The following is a 13,797-nucleotide window of genomic DNA, read 5'->3' as shown; positions in this document are numbered from 1 at the left end:
ACGCCGTTGTTTGTGTGTGGAGAGAAAGGCTTCCATGCTTCCTTTAAGGATTACTTCCTGGTAGAGAGGCCCTGATTACTCCCTGATAGAGGATTTCCTGATTACTTCCTGATAGAGTTTCTGATTACTTCCTGATAGAGAGTTCCTGATGACTTCCTGATTGAGTTCCTGATGACTTCCTGATAGAGAGTTCCTGATTACTTTCTGATAGAATTCCTTATTACTCCTGATTGAGTTCCTGATTACTTCCTGATTACTTCCTGATAGAGAGTTCCTGATTACTTCCTGATTACTTCCTGATAGAGAGTTCCTGATTACTTCCTGATAGAGACACCCTGATGACTTCCTGATAGAGAGTTCCTGATTACTTCCTCATAGAGTTCCTGATTACTTCCTTGTAGAGTTCCTGATTACTTCTTGATAGAGAGTTCCTGATCACAAAACCAGAACAATGTGCAGAGGAGCATCAGGAAATTTTGGTTATGGGGTGGGAGGAAACACATTTTGTGGATTGTTTGCAAGGTAACCAGCTCTGACCTGTATACATTTATTCCACTTTTTTTTTGCATTTTGTGAGTGAGTGGCCTTGAGAAACATAAAGACTCTAAGAGAAAGTGAATGCCTGACATTTCAGATCTTTTATGTTTTTTATTTTTTAAAATTTAGTTCTCTCTCTCTGCTTCCTCTTGGTGACACACTGCATACCTCCCTGGGGAGCCTTTTTACCAGCCACCATCCATCTATGGCTGGAGAAGTCATTTCTTATTATCCAGGCATGACTGTCTTGTGTGGTTGGCATGGAAATAAAGTTAATTAAGCCGAGCTCCTGTGCAAGTGTCCTGTGATCATTTCATCAGAGTCTGTACAAAAACTCCAGCTGGTAATGTGTCCAATATGAATTCCCTGTGCAGAGTAAGCATCTTCCAAACTGACAGCACTGAATGAAAAACATCAGTGTATGGCCCCCGCCATGTCAAAGCATGGCTGGACTGAAGACATATTAGAGTTTCACTTCCTTCTTCTCTTCCCTTCTCTTCTTTGCGAAGGTCTCACACACTGGCCAGGAATAATGTTAATCACATTGATGGAATTATCATAAGAGAAAGGTTAGTACCTAGCAATGATGTTAAATGTTCCGATGTACACATGATATGTCTATAGGAAATCAGATTTTATTTGGAACCTGATTTGCTTGTGAGGTGATGCTATCTGTTAGTCAGTGGCTTAAGGGCAGAACCAAGTAGAAATACAGAAATGCCAATGTTCTTAGTCCGAGAATGGGGCAAGTCAACAGAGGACAGCTCGTGTGTGTCTGAAGTCCGCTGCCAGTGGAGAAAGTTGGACTCAGGGAAGGATGTGGTTGTGTTCAGAGTCACCGATGTCCAACTGACAGCTTTGCCTGTGACCATTCTAATGATATAAACAAGTCGGTAGGAGCAGATGGTAGAAGACAGTAGAACACACCTCATTTCACTACATCTCCATGCTGTTGCCTTACACTGCCCGCTTTCCACCAAGAGTGACCCCTTTGTAGGAGAAACTCAGCTGGTCCCTCCCCAGACAGATAGCTCCCGACAATGTACTGCCATAGGTGTGCATTGCATGAACCCTGACCACTCAATGGACATCTTTAGTTCAGGTGTAAATAAAACCAAGGCACAGAGTTATTTGTTTTTAAAATGTAATTATCTCACTTTTCACTCTCACCACAAACTCCTTATGATATATCACATTGGGTGATGTGGTAGGCAGAAAAGTGTCCTCAAGTGTCCATGTCCTGATTCTTGGAACCTACAAATATATTATCTTCATGGCAAAAGGCACTTCCCAGCTGTGATTAAGAATCTTGGGATGGGCAGATTATTTGGATTTTCTAGGTAAGCCCAAAGTCATCACAGGAGTCCTAAAATTGGAGAACTTCCTGGCTGTGGTAAGAAAAAGAAATGCGATGCTAGGTGTAGTATCAGGGGAACAGGTTCAAAAGTGAAACCTTATAAGCCTTGAAGATAAAGGAAGGGGCCCCTAGCCAAGGGCATCCTCCAAAACCTGGAAAACGGATCCAAGCAAGGAAATGGATCTTCCTTTAGAGCCCCCAGAAGGACTACTGTCCTGCTGACACCTTGATTTTATCCCAGTGAGGCCCATGTCAGATTTCCAACCTACAGAGGTGCAAAATGACACATTTGTGTTGTTTTAAGCCCCTTAGATTGTGGCAATTTCTTGTGGTGGTCTTGGGCAGAAATCTAAGACAGGTGAGATGGAACCAGGTGTAATTCCTTGGTTCAGGTGGCTCTCCCATGTGCTCTGTTTATCAATACTCATGTAAAAGCTATCTCTCTATTTGCTGTGGAGTTGTGCTGTATCTAATCTATTTCCTTTTTGGATTCTGAAACTCCCAGCATACAACTATCTTTCAGTCTGCCTTTACCCCAAGGCAGGTCAGTGACTCTTCTGAAATGTTCTTCCTTCAAGGAAGAGAGACCCTTTCTTGCTTTCCTCAGCCTATTAGACAGAAGCAATGTGATATGAATTGTGTGAAATTTCTTCTCTATTCGCCTCTCTCCAGGAGTTGGAAGCTCTTTTTAGTTTGAAGGAATGGAGCAAGATGGAAATATAATTCCAGAATTATATATACCAAGTCATTGTTTTACCTAGCATGGTTCAAGAGACACATTAACTAGTACTGATAAAATTCATTCTGCTACTTACCTTGTGCACCGTTTATGCCTGTGCCTATGTTTTTGCTGCTCTGAAGTCTGAGTCTGTTTTTAGAAATGCACCAAGATCCCCTCAGAGTGAATTTCAAGTGCACCACCTAACTCAGAATCCAGGTAGTTCTTATATGTATGTACCCTCACATATCATAAAATCTGGCTGTTTTCCTAAGGTATTCCGTGTAATAGGAGGCGAGAAAAACAAATTCCATGTGTGCAATTCCCTGCACAGTTTCTCCAGAAGGGAAAGCTGCATTTAATAAAGGGAAATAAAGCAGTCTTCCTGAGGACATGAGTCTTATGAAGGTCTCTTGTTACTAGATGTGATTTGTGATTTCTAATGGGGTTCTTATTCCAATCTCCCACTCATCAGAGAGGCTACAGAAATGCCTTTTCTCTTTATAAAGTCACATGATCCAGAGGTAATTGTTTATTCTGCCCTATCTTTTTCATTTGGAAGCTTCCTGTATTTCTCCCAAATAATGCATTTAAGATATTTAGCACAGTCCTGACACAGAGCAAAATCTTAGTAAAGGTTAGCTATTATTGTAACACTTATTATTAAGCTATTATTATAATTGGCTTAATGGGAGAACTTTAAGAAAACACAGATTAAGTACAGAATGTTCATATCAAACTTATGTGGAGGAAATCCAAATTTTCTTTTGATTTCCTTTTGATGTACCTTTATTAAAGATACATCACATCAGGAAATTCCCCGCCAAACACCCCAATGTTAATAGCAGCACTGTATACAATAACCAAGACATGGGAACAACTTAAATATCCATCAACAGATGACTGCATAAAGAAGTTGTGGTATAATTATACAGTGGAATACTACTCAGCCATAAAAAGAGTAAAATAATTCCATTTTCAGCAACATGGATGGAACTAGAGATCATCATTTTTAGTGAAGTAAGCCAGAAAGAGAAAGAAAAATGCCATATGAGATCACTTATATGTGAAATATAAAATAAAAGAAGAAAAGATGACTTTAGTGAACTCATCTAGAAAAGAGAAACAGACCCATGGACATAGTAAACAATCTTACAGTTACTGGGGGAATGGGAGTGGGTAAGGATAAATTTGGGAGTTTAATATTTACAAATGTTAGCCACAATATATAAAAATAGATAAAAAACCACCAAATTTATTCTGTATAGCACAGGGGACTATATTCAATGCCTTGTAACAACCTTTAATGAAAAAGAATATGAAAACAAATGTATGTATATCATGACAGGGACATTGTACTGTACACCAGAAATTGACACAATTGTAACTGACTGTACTTCAATAACAATAAAGTTTACAAAAAAAAAAGAAATGAATTTTAAAGACAGATGTTAAAATTGCATACTTTGTATCCATCATTAAGTTTCTTCATCATTTCCTGCATTTAGACTATCTTGTAGAATTCAGGTCTGTGCACAATATTTCATTTAACTCTATTACTTCTGCTCTTCCTTTATATAGTGCCCCCAAAGAGACCTCCTTTCATTTTACAACTCAGTAAAGATTTGATTTAAGCATCCCTGAACCACTAAAACTACCCTATTAATATCTTTGAGGACTACATTATTTACTGCATTGTCACATTTGATTCCTTATGTATGCCCATTTTCTTGGAGAAGATATGTTCTATCATATCTTTTCTCATCATGCATGTAAATCCATTATGGCATTCTCTCATTGATTCATTTCCCCTTTCAATTTATTTTATCATTATTTTTTATGTTGAAATAATTTTAGGCATACAGAGAGTGGCAAAATAGTCCACTTTCCTTACTCTTTATCCAGCTTCCTCTGTGTTAACATCGTACATAACCATAGAACATTGATCAAAACTAAGAAGCAAATTCTCATACAATACTACTAATTAGTGTGCAGAACTTATTTGAATCCCATCAGCTTTTCCCCTAAAGTCACTCTGCTGTCCCAGGAGCCTGTGTTGCACTCCCTCACTGGGAAATGCCTTTGCCCTCTCAGGGAGGCAGATCACGGCTAATGCCCGGCCTCTGTGGAGGTTCAAAGCTCTGCCACCTTGCCTGCATTTGGGGGGACTCTAAAGGGCCGTCTCAGCTCTGGAGCACCCACAGGGAAGGACACGGCCTCAGATGCAAGTGCCTTGAGTTCTAGTCTCTCCCTCTTACATTCCTGCTTTCTTCATTTTATTGCAGGTGTCCATCCTGAGAACCATTCTCAGTGAATGTTTTGCATGCAGATCTCATCTCAGAGTCTGTTTCCTGGGAATCCAACCTGATATTGTTGGAACTGTGATTGGTTCTAGAAATGAGACCCCACAGCAGGATGTGGAAGCTGGTTCATTCACAGGCTGGCTGTCAATGAGGTGGTAGTGAGGTGTTGACAGTCCCAGGAAGGCTAAATTGAAGCAATTATTAAAGTCCCCACTTGTGGTGAACTGGGATGTGATGCCATTTGAAGGTGATGCACCAGTGAGCACAATATCTCTGGCATTTAAGAAGTGTAATAGCAATGATAACTATTAGTCCTAAGAAGTTGGATGGCTGCTACTGAGCACGAGTGATTCATTTAATAAAGGGAATGGCAGAGAGGACATCACCAAAATTGATAACATAGGAACCTCCAGCCTCCCTGTACCCCAACAGATATCAACAATTAGACAGCTATTCATGAACAAAAACAGTTCTCGGAGAGCTCTGGAGTCCATCTAAGAAATTTTTGCCATATGGTGGAACAAAAAAGCTTGAAAAAATTGCAGAAGAAGACAAGGAAGACAGCTTTATTTTACCTGCACCATTCTATCACCCAAGCTGGCACTGTTAATACCAAGACAGAACTTCTCAGCTAGAAAGCATTCACCTCACTGAGAAAGGAAGAGTAGGTAAACAAACAGCTCTTCCAGCCTTTCAGGGCATGGCACAAAGGTCTCTCTTCAGTTTCACCATGTCCTGACTGGGAAAGCTGAGAAATATAGAGATGGCTAGAAATAAGGAAGAAAAGCAGAGAGGCATTCAGCAGCCATTCAGAGGGAGCAACTACAGTTCACAGTGACCTGGTTCACAGACGAGTTCAGCAGACTTTACCACTGATGAAACCAATGGTCAGCACATCTGCTGCAGAACTCCTGCAGATTTCACCAGCCTCCTCCCTACAGGTATGCCTGTTCACTGATGCCAGCTGCCTGAACCTCCCCTGCCCCGATCAGAGCCTGAAAACTACACTGGCAGTGAACTCAGGCCTCTGCAGCTCCTTGAGTGCAAGATGCCAGCCTAGACACTCCTCCTGCTGTGTGTGCACTTGGAGCCAACCTCCCCAGCTGTGTACTTGCATGTTGCCAGCCTGATCCCCACTATTGGCAGTACAAGCACCTGGCAAGGGGAGAGTGTGCAGCCATGGGAGAGCATGCCTACAGCCATAGCCCCTACAACTGTTTGTGGGCCTGGATCAGGCCCTGTCACCTGTCACTGGTGGGCACCACTGCATTCATCTGTAGCTAGCCCCTCCAGATGTGCACCTGCACACCCCTAACCTGATACCTGTCACTGGCCTTCACTGCAGTGCACATGCCAGGGGAAGATTATGCATCCATGGGAGAGCACACTAACAGCCAGGGTCCCCATGGTTGCCAGCAAGTCCTAAGTTGTCCCTAATCCTTGCTGCTTGCCCTGGCTCAAACCACTGAGTAAGTGTCTGTAAACTGGCCATTGTCCCTACATAAGCCTCTGCAGCTGGCCCCCACAGCTCAGCATATGCAGACTACCAGCTCCAGCCACCACTGATGCCTGCCCTTGTCCCTAGCCACTGGATCTGCAGGTGCTGCTGAGAATTCCAACAGCATCTACAGTCACTGAAAACCCCCTCCTCTCCCAGTGCTTGACAAGGCCCCTACAGTTATCATTGCTGTGGACCCCAGTGTCCTGGAGCAAAGAGATATCACACCCCTCCTTGGACCTGATGCCATCACAGGTTCTTGCATTTGATGCTCTGCATCACTAAACCTGGGGCCACAGCACACTCCAGCATACCACACCCACACACAAAAGTCTTCCTTCATTAACATCAGTCCTTTAAATCTGGAGGAAGTTATTGTTTCTACAAATATGCAGATACCTACAGAAGGCTATAGAGATCATGAAGAACCAGAGAACATGATTTTACTAAAGGAACACCTCCAGTAACTGGCCCCAAAGAAATGGAGATCCAGGAACTGCCCAACAGAGAATTCAAAATAATTGCTCTAAAAACTCTCAGAGAACTACAAGAAAATGTAGGAAAACACTTTAATGATATCAGAAAAGCAACACAAGAATAAAATAAGAAGTTTAAAAAAGAGATAGAAAGCATAAAACATTTTGTGGCTGAAGAATACAACCACTGAAGTAAATAATTCAATAGAGAGCTTCAACAGCAGAGTTGACCAAGCAGAAGAAAGAATCAGCAAGTTATACAATAGGTCAATTGAAGTGGAACAAGAAGAAAATTTAAGAGGGAAAGAAAGAAAAAAAGACTGAAAAGGAATAAGGAAAGCCTACAGGACTTTTGGGACACTAGCAAGATAAACAATGTAGGAGAAGAGAGGGAACAAGGAGAAGAATCTTTATTTAAAGAAATAATGGCTGAAATTGGAAACGGAGAAGTAAAACTCATTGTTTGCCAAAGACATGATACCATACATGAAAAACCTAAAGATGCCACCAGAAATCTACTAAAGCACATCAATGAATTTGGAAAAGCTTCAGGTTACAAAATTAATATACAGACATGTATTGCATTTCTATACACTAACAACAGACTATCAGAAAGAGAAATTATGGAAACAATCCCATTTACCATTGCATCAAAAAGAATAAAATACCTAGAAATAAACCTACCTAAGGAAGTAAAAATATGTTTGGAAAACTGTAAGACACTGATGAAAGAAATTGAAGATGATGCAAACAGATGGAAAGATATACTGTATTCTTGGATTGGAAGAATCGATGTTGTTAAAAATGTCCATATTCCCCAAAGCAATCTATAGATTCAATGTATTCCATATCAAAATACCAATGGCATTTTTTCACAGAACTAGACGACATAATTTTAAAATTTGTATGGAAACACAAAAGGCTCTGAATAGCCAAAACAATCTTGAGAAAGAAGAACAAGAGCTAGAGGAATCATATTTGCTGCTTCAGGCTATACTACAAAACTACAGTAAACAAAACAGCACGATGCTGGCACAAAAACAGACACATAGATCAATGGAACAGAGTAGAGAGCCCAGAAATAAACCCTCACACTTACAGTTAATTAATCTCTGACAGAGGGGGCAAATATATACAATGAAGAAAAGACAGTTTCTTCAATAAGTGGTGCTAGGAAAAATTAGACAGCCACATGTAAAATAACAAAATTCAAACATTCTCTAACACCCTATACAAAAATAAACTCAAAATGGATTAAAGACCTAAATGCAAGAATGGATAGTATAAAACTCTTAGAGGAAAACATAAGCAGAATATTCTTTGATGTAAACGACAGCAATATATACATATATATATTTTGGATCTGTCACCTAAAGTAAAGGAAACAAAGCAAAAATAAACAAATGGGACCTAATTAAGCTTTAAAGCTTTTGCACAGCAAAGGAGACCATCGACCATTGACAAAATGAAAAGACAACCTACTGATTGGAGAAGGATATTTGCAAATGATATGACTGATAAGGAGTTAATATCCAACATATATAAACAACTCATACAACTCAACAACAACAACAACAACAAAACTTTAAAAATTGGGCAGAAGATCTGAATAGACTATTTTTTTTCCAAAGGGGAAAAAATCATGTGGAATTACCAGAGAAATGCAAATTAAAACCACAATATCATACTTGTCAGAATGGTTATCATCAAAAAGAACACGAATGACAAAATGTACCTGGAGGGTCTTTTGCTGAGTGAAATAAGCTAGACAGAGAAAGACAAATGACATATAATATCACTTATATTTAGAATCTAAAAAAAAATACAACAAACTAGTGAATAAAACAAGAAGCAGACAAAGATATAGAGAACAAACTAGTGGTTGGCTGCAAGTGGGGAGAGGAAAGAAGGGAGGGGCAATATAAGGGTAGGGTGAAAAATGGCTTATTATACGTTTATATGAAATCATGTGTATGAAACTTGAAAACTGTAAAGCACTATAAATTTAAAGAATCTTTCATTCAATTAAAAAAGAAAGAAAAGCTGAGAACTTTCAAAACCTGGGGAGATATTTGGAAATCTAAGTTAATGAAGTTAGTAGATAACCCCAAAATTTCAATCCAAAATTATTATTTTTATTTTTTCTATATATGTATTTTTATTGAAGTATAGTCAGTTTACAATGTTGTGTCAATTTCTAGGGTACAGCATAATGCTTCAGTCATACATGAACATATATATATTCATTTCATATTCTTTTTCACCATGTTACTACAAGATTTTGAATATAGTTCCCTGTGCTATACAGTATAAACTTGTTTATCTATTTTATATTTAGTAGTTAGTATCTGCAAATCTCAAACTCCCAATTTATCCCTTCCCTCCTTTTCCCCCACCCCCATAACCAAATTTACCTTTTCCAAGACACATTACAATAAAACTGTTTAAAATCAAAGACAAAGAGGGGATTTCAAAGGCAGAAGGAGGAATTAAAAAAAATGATTATCTTATACAAGAAACCACCATAAGGCTATCAGCAGATTTCTCAGCAGAACTTGCAGGCCAGGAGAAAATGGGATCATATATTTAAAATGCTGAAAACAAACAAAAAAACAAACAAAAAACCTGCCAACCAAAACACTTTGCACAGCGAAGTTGCCCTTTAGAAATGAAGGTGAGATAAAGACTCTCCCCAATCAACAACAACTGAGGGAATTCATCACTGCTAAACCTGCTTTACAAAAAAATACTGAAAGAAATTTTTCAAGGTAAAAAAAAATAGGATGGACACTAATTAGTAACATGAAAACACTTGAAAATATATAGCACACTGGTAAAGCTAAGTATATAGTTAGATTCAGAATACTCTAAAACAATAATATGGTGGTATGTTAACTAATTAACCCTAGTATAAGGGTTAAGGAACAAAAATACTAAAAGCTGTGGTTGCTACAGTAGATTCACAAGAGATAAAGAGAAGGGAATCAAAGCACAGCACTATAGAACGTTATCACTTCACAAAGGAAGGCAGAAAGAGAGAAAGAAAGGAACAAGGGAACTACAAATGAGTTAGGAAAAAATTACTTACATGGCATTTGTTTAAGTCCATGGTATTGATAATTACACTAAATATAAACAAATTGAATTTCCCAATCAAGAGATACAGACTCTGGATGGATTAAAGGAAAATAAGACTCAACTATATGCTGCATATAAGAGACTCACATCAACATTAAAGACACACATACACTCAAAGTGAAGGGATGGAAAAAGATATTTTATGCAAATGGAAACCAAAAGAAAGCAGAGGTGGCTATAGTTACATCAGACAATGGGCCTTAGCCAAAAATGATAACAAGAGACAAACAAGATTATTATATAATGATAAGGGGGTCAATTTATCAAGAAGATACAATAATCATAAATATATTTCCATTCAACATTAGAGCACCTAAATATATTATGCAAATACATATATGGAGGGAGAAATGGAGAACAATACAATAATATTAGGGGCATCAATACTCCACTTTCAGGATGGATATATTGTCCAGACAGAAAATGAACAAGGAAACATTGTAATTGAAACATACTTTAAACCAAATGGACCTAAAAGACATATACAGAAAATTCCATCTAACAGCAGCAGAACACACATTCTTCACAAGCTTATGGAACATTCCTTGGGATAAATTATATAATAGGTCACAAAACAAATATTAGCTAATTCAAGATTGAAATCACATCAAGTATCTTTTCTGAACACAGTGGTATGATACTAGAAATCAGTAACAGGCAGAAAGTGGAAAAAATCACAAATATGTGAAAATTAAACAAGACAATCCAGAAAAACCAATGGATCAAAGAAGAAAAATTTTTAAATAGTTTAAAATGTAAATGGAAGCACAATAGAAAACATTAAAAAAAGAACCTTCTTTGAAAAGATAAAGTTGACAAACTTTAGGCTAAACTAACCAAGAAAAACAAGATAGAAGGAACCAAATAAGTAAAATTATAAATGAAAGAAGAGACATTACAACTGATGCAACAGAATACAAAGAATTATGAGAGACTACTGTGAACAGCAATAAAATCTATGGAATAAGAGAAAATATTTGCAAATCGTGTGTCTGATAAGGAGTTGATAACAAAAATATACAAATTACTCATACAGCTTAACAGCAAAAAAAAAATTAATTTAAAATGGATAGAGTATTTGAGTAGACTTTTTTTTTTCCCCAAAAAAGACATGCAAATGCCAACAGGTATATTAAAAGTTGCTCACATCCACATGGGAAAGAAAATAGTGTATATTTATGGTCTCACCCCAGGGCTAGGTTGACTCTCTCACCCTCTATGATAGTACATTCCAGAGACACTTAGCCAGTCTGGATAGGAGCATCGTATTATATCAATGACATCATCTTAATAAACTGATAAGCAGGAAGTGACAATTACATTGTAGGTTTTAGTGAGATATAAAAATTCCAGAGGATGAGAGATAAGCCCTGAGAAAATTCAGTAAATATCAATGAAGTGTGTAGGGGTCTCATGGCCTAGGGCATGCCAGAACATGTCCTCCAAAGTAAAGGATAAGTTAATGTACTTTGAATCTCTCACAAACAAGAAAGAAGCATAATGCTTGTTAGGTCTCTTTGGATTCCACAGCTTGCAGCACATTTGAAATACTGCTCCAATCCACTTATTGGTGGCATAAAAGCTTTCCAACTTTGAAGGGATCTAGGACAATAAATGTTTCTGTAACATGCATTTTTTTCTCCTTGGGTCATGCAACTCAGTAGCGCCTTCTGTACCAGAAGTATCTTTAGTGGGAAAAGATACCACGTGGAATTCATGGAAAGCCCCAACTGGAGAGTCACAAAGGAGACTCCAGAAGTCTGGAGCAAAGCTCTGCCATCTTTAGCAAAGAAATAACTGTGTACAAAGCACAGCTTTGGGTTTACTTCTGGGCCCAGGTTGAGGAGGAGTATCTGACCATGGAATATCAAGTTACTGTGTGGCAGAGTCACCCAAGTGGCAATTCACTGTAAGATGCAGCAACACATATGGGATTGAACATGAGTAGAGCCAGAAAGTACATGTTGGCAGCATGGCCAGAGGTTACAGACCTCTGTGTCATCTACGGCTTGTACCCTGGTGCCACTCTCTTAGCTCACATGCATGGCTGCTTGGAGGAAGGTCGCTTATGACTAACAACAGAGGAAGAAATAAAGCTGGTTCACAGACAGGCCAGCTTGATATGTTTGTTAAAACCTCAAATGAACTGCTGCTGTATCACAGCTCCTCTCAAAGTAGCCCTGAAAGACAATGGTGAGGGAAAACCCTCCAAATGGGCAGAGTTTTGGACAGTAAACCTTGTTGCACATTATGTGTAGAAAGAGCAGTCATCCTAGGTAGAGATAAACTCATGAACATGTCAACTTTCTTGGCTTGTTATTCAAGGGCCTAGACAGAGAAAGCTTGAAAATTCTGAAATAAGAAGGTGTGGGGGAACATGCACGTGGGTGGAACCATGGAAAAGGAAAATGTGAGGTCTTGTATCACATGTTACTGCCCACTGAGAGCACTCACAATGGAAAAGGCACAAACAGCGATGTAGTGAAAATGACTCAGCCAGCTGAGATCAAACAGCTTATGTGTTTAGCAACCATAGTGCTGGCACAATGGATATATGAGCAGAGTGGTTATGGTAGCAAGGATGGAGGTTCTGGAGGAATCAACCGCAAAGCATGGGCTCCTATTTACCAGGGCTGATCTAGCTGATGCCAAGCTGCCAGTAACAGACTAACACTGAACCCACAGTGTGGCACCAGAACCCTCCATTAAGAAGACCGCGTAGCTGCGTGGTAGCAAGTGGATTATATCAGGCTTCCCTACGCTGGAAAGGGCAAAGCATCATCCTGACTGTAATTGACATATATTCTGAGTATTGATTTGTCTTTTCTGCCTCCAGGGTCTTGGTCATCATCACTATCTGAGGCTTACAGTGTTAGATCCATCTACATGGATTTCTGTACATCACTTCAGATAAGCAACTCACTTTTCAGTGAAGTGGGTCCTTTCACACACCCCAAACTGCAGAAACCATTTTCATGGTGAGCAGAGAAATAACCCTTAGAAACATAGCTGAGGCATAAGTTTGGACACAATTCATTGTGAGAATGATATATACTTCAAACTATAATATTTATGTAAACCAATGACCTCATTATAGTTCCATGCCCCCAGCTAGATTATAAAGATTGAGAACTAATGGGTAAAATCTGATGGGCCACACTTGCCATCAGTCCTAATGACCCACTTATGTTCACTATCTAATAGAAAAAAACATGCATCTGTGGTATTTCAATATGCCTATAGTAATCAATTTACAAATATATCATTTAAATATAATTAATTTCCAGTAACAACAAAATGTATACAACAGCCAGGAATAGCTCTAGTGAGAAATATCAGATCTTTATGGATATAATTATTCATAAATGAAATTATATCTGCACATAAATAAAGATAAATACATGAAGAGATAAATGATTTTCACTGATAGAAAAAGTCAATACTATAAATATGTCAATGCCTCCTTAAGAAATCTATCCTTTCAATTCAATACTCATTAGAATAGTTCAATATTTTAATGGAATGTGAAATTCTAATTCTGATTATTATGACTGAGACAATTTGAAGAAGGAAAATAAGTAACCATTTTCCTTATTGCTTATTATCATCTAATATAAAGGCAAGGACTGTAAAACAATATGCAAGAATAGACAGACATATCAAGGAATAGAAAGTATAGGCATTTTCACATTTGTGTGGGAGGTTAACACAGGATAACAGTACTATTTAAGTCAATGGAGAGGAGTGGGCTGCCTAATATAACTGTGTGT

Source organism: Vicugna pacos, chromosome 11 (genome assembly GCF_048564905.1).
Source record: "Vicugna pacos chromosome 11, VicPac4, whole genome shotgun sequence".
Lineage (NCBI taxonomy): Eukaryota > Metazoa > Chordata > Mammalia > Artiodactyla > Camelidae > Vicugna > Vicugna pacos.
Note: the sequence above shows the minus strand (reverse complement) of the source record.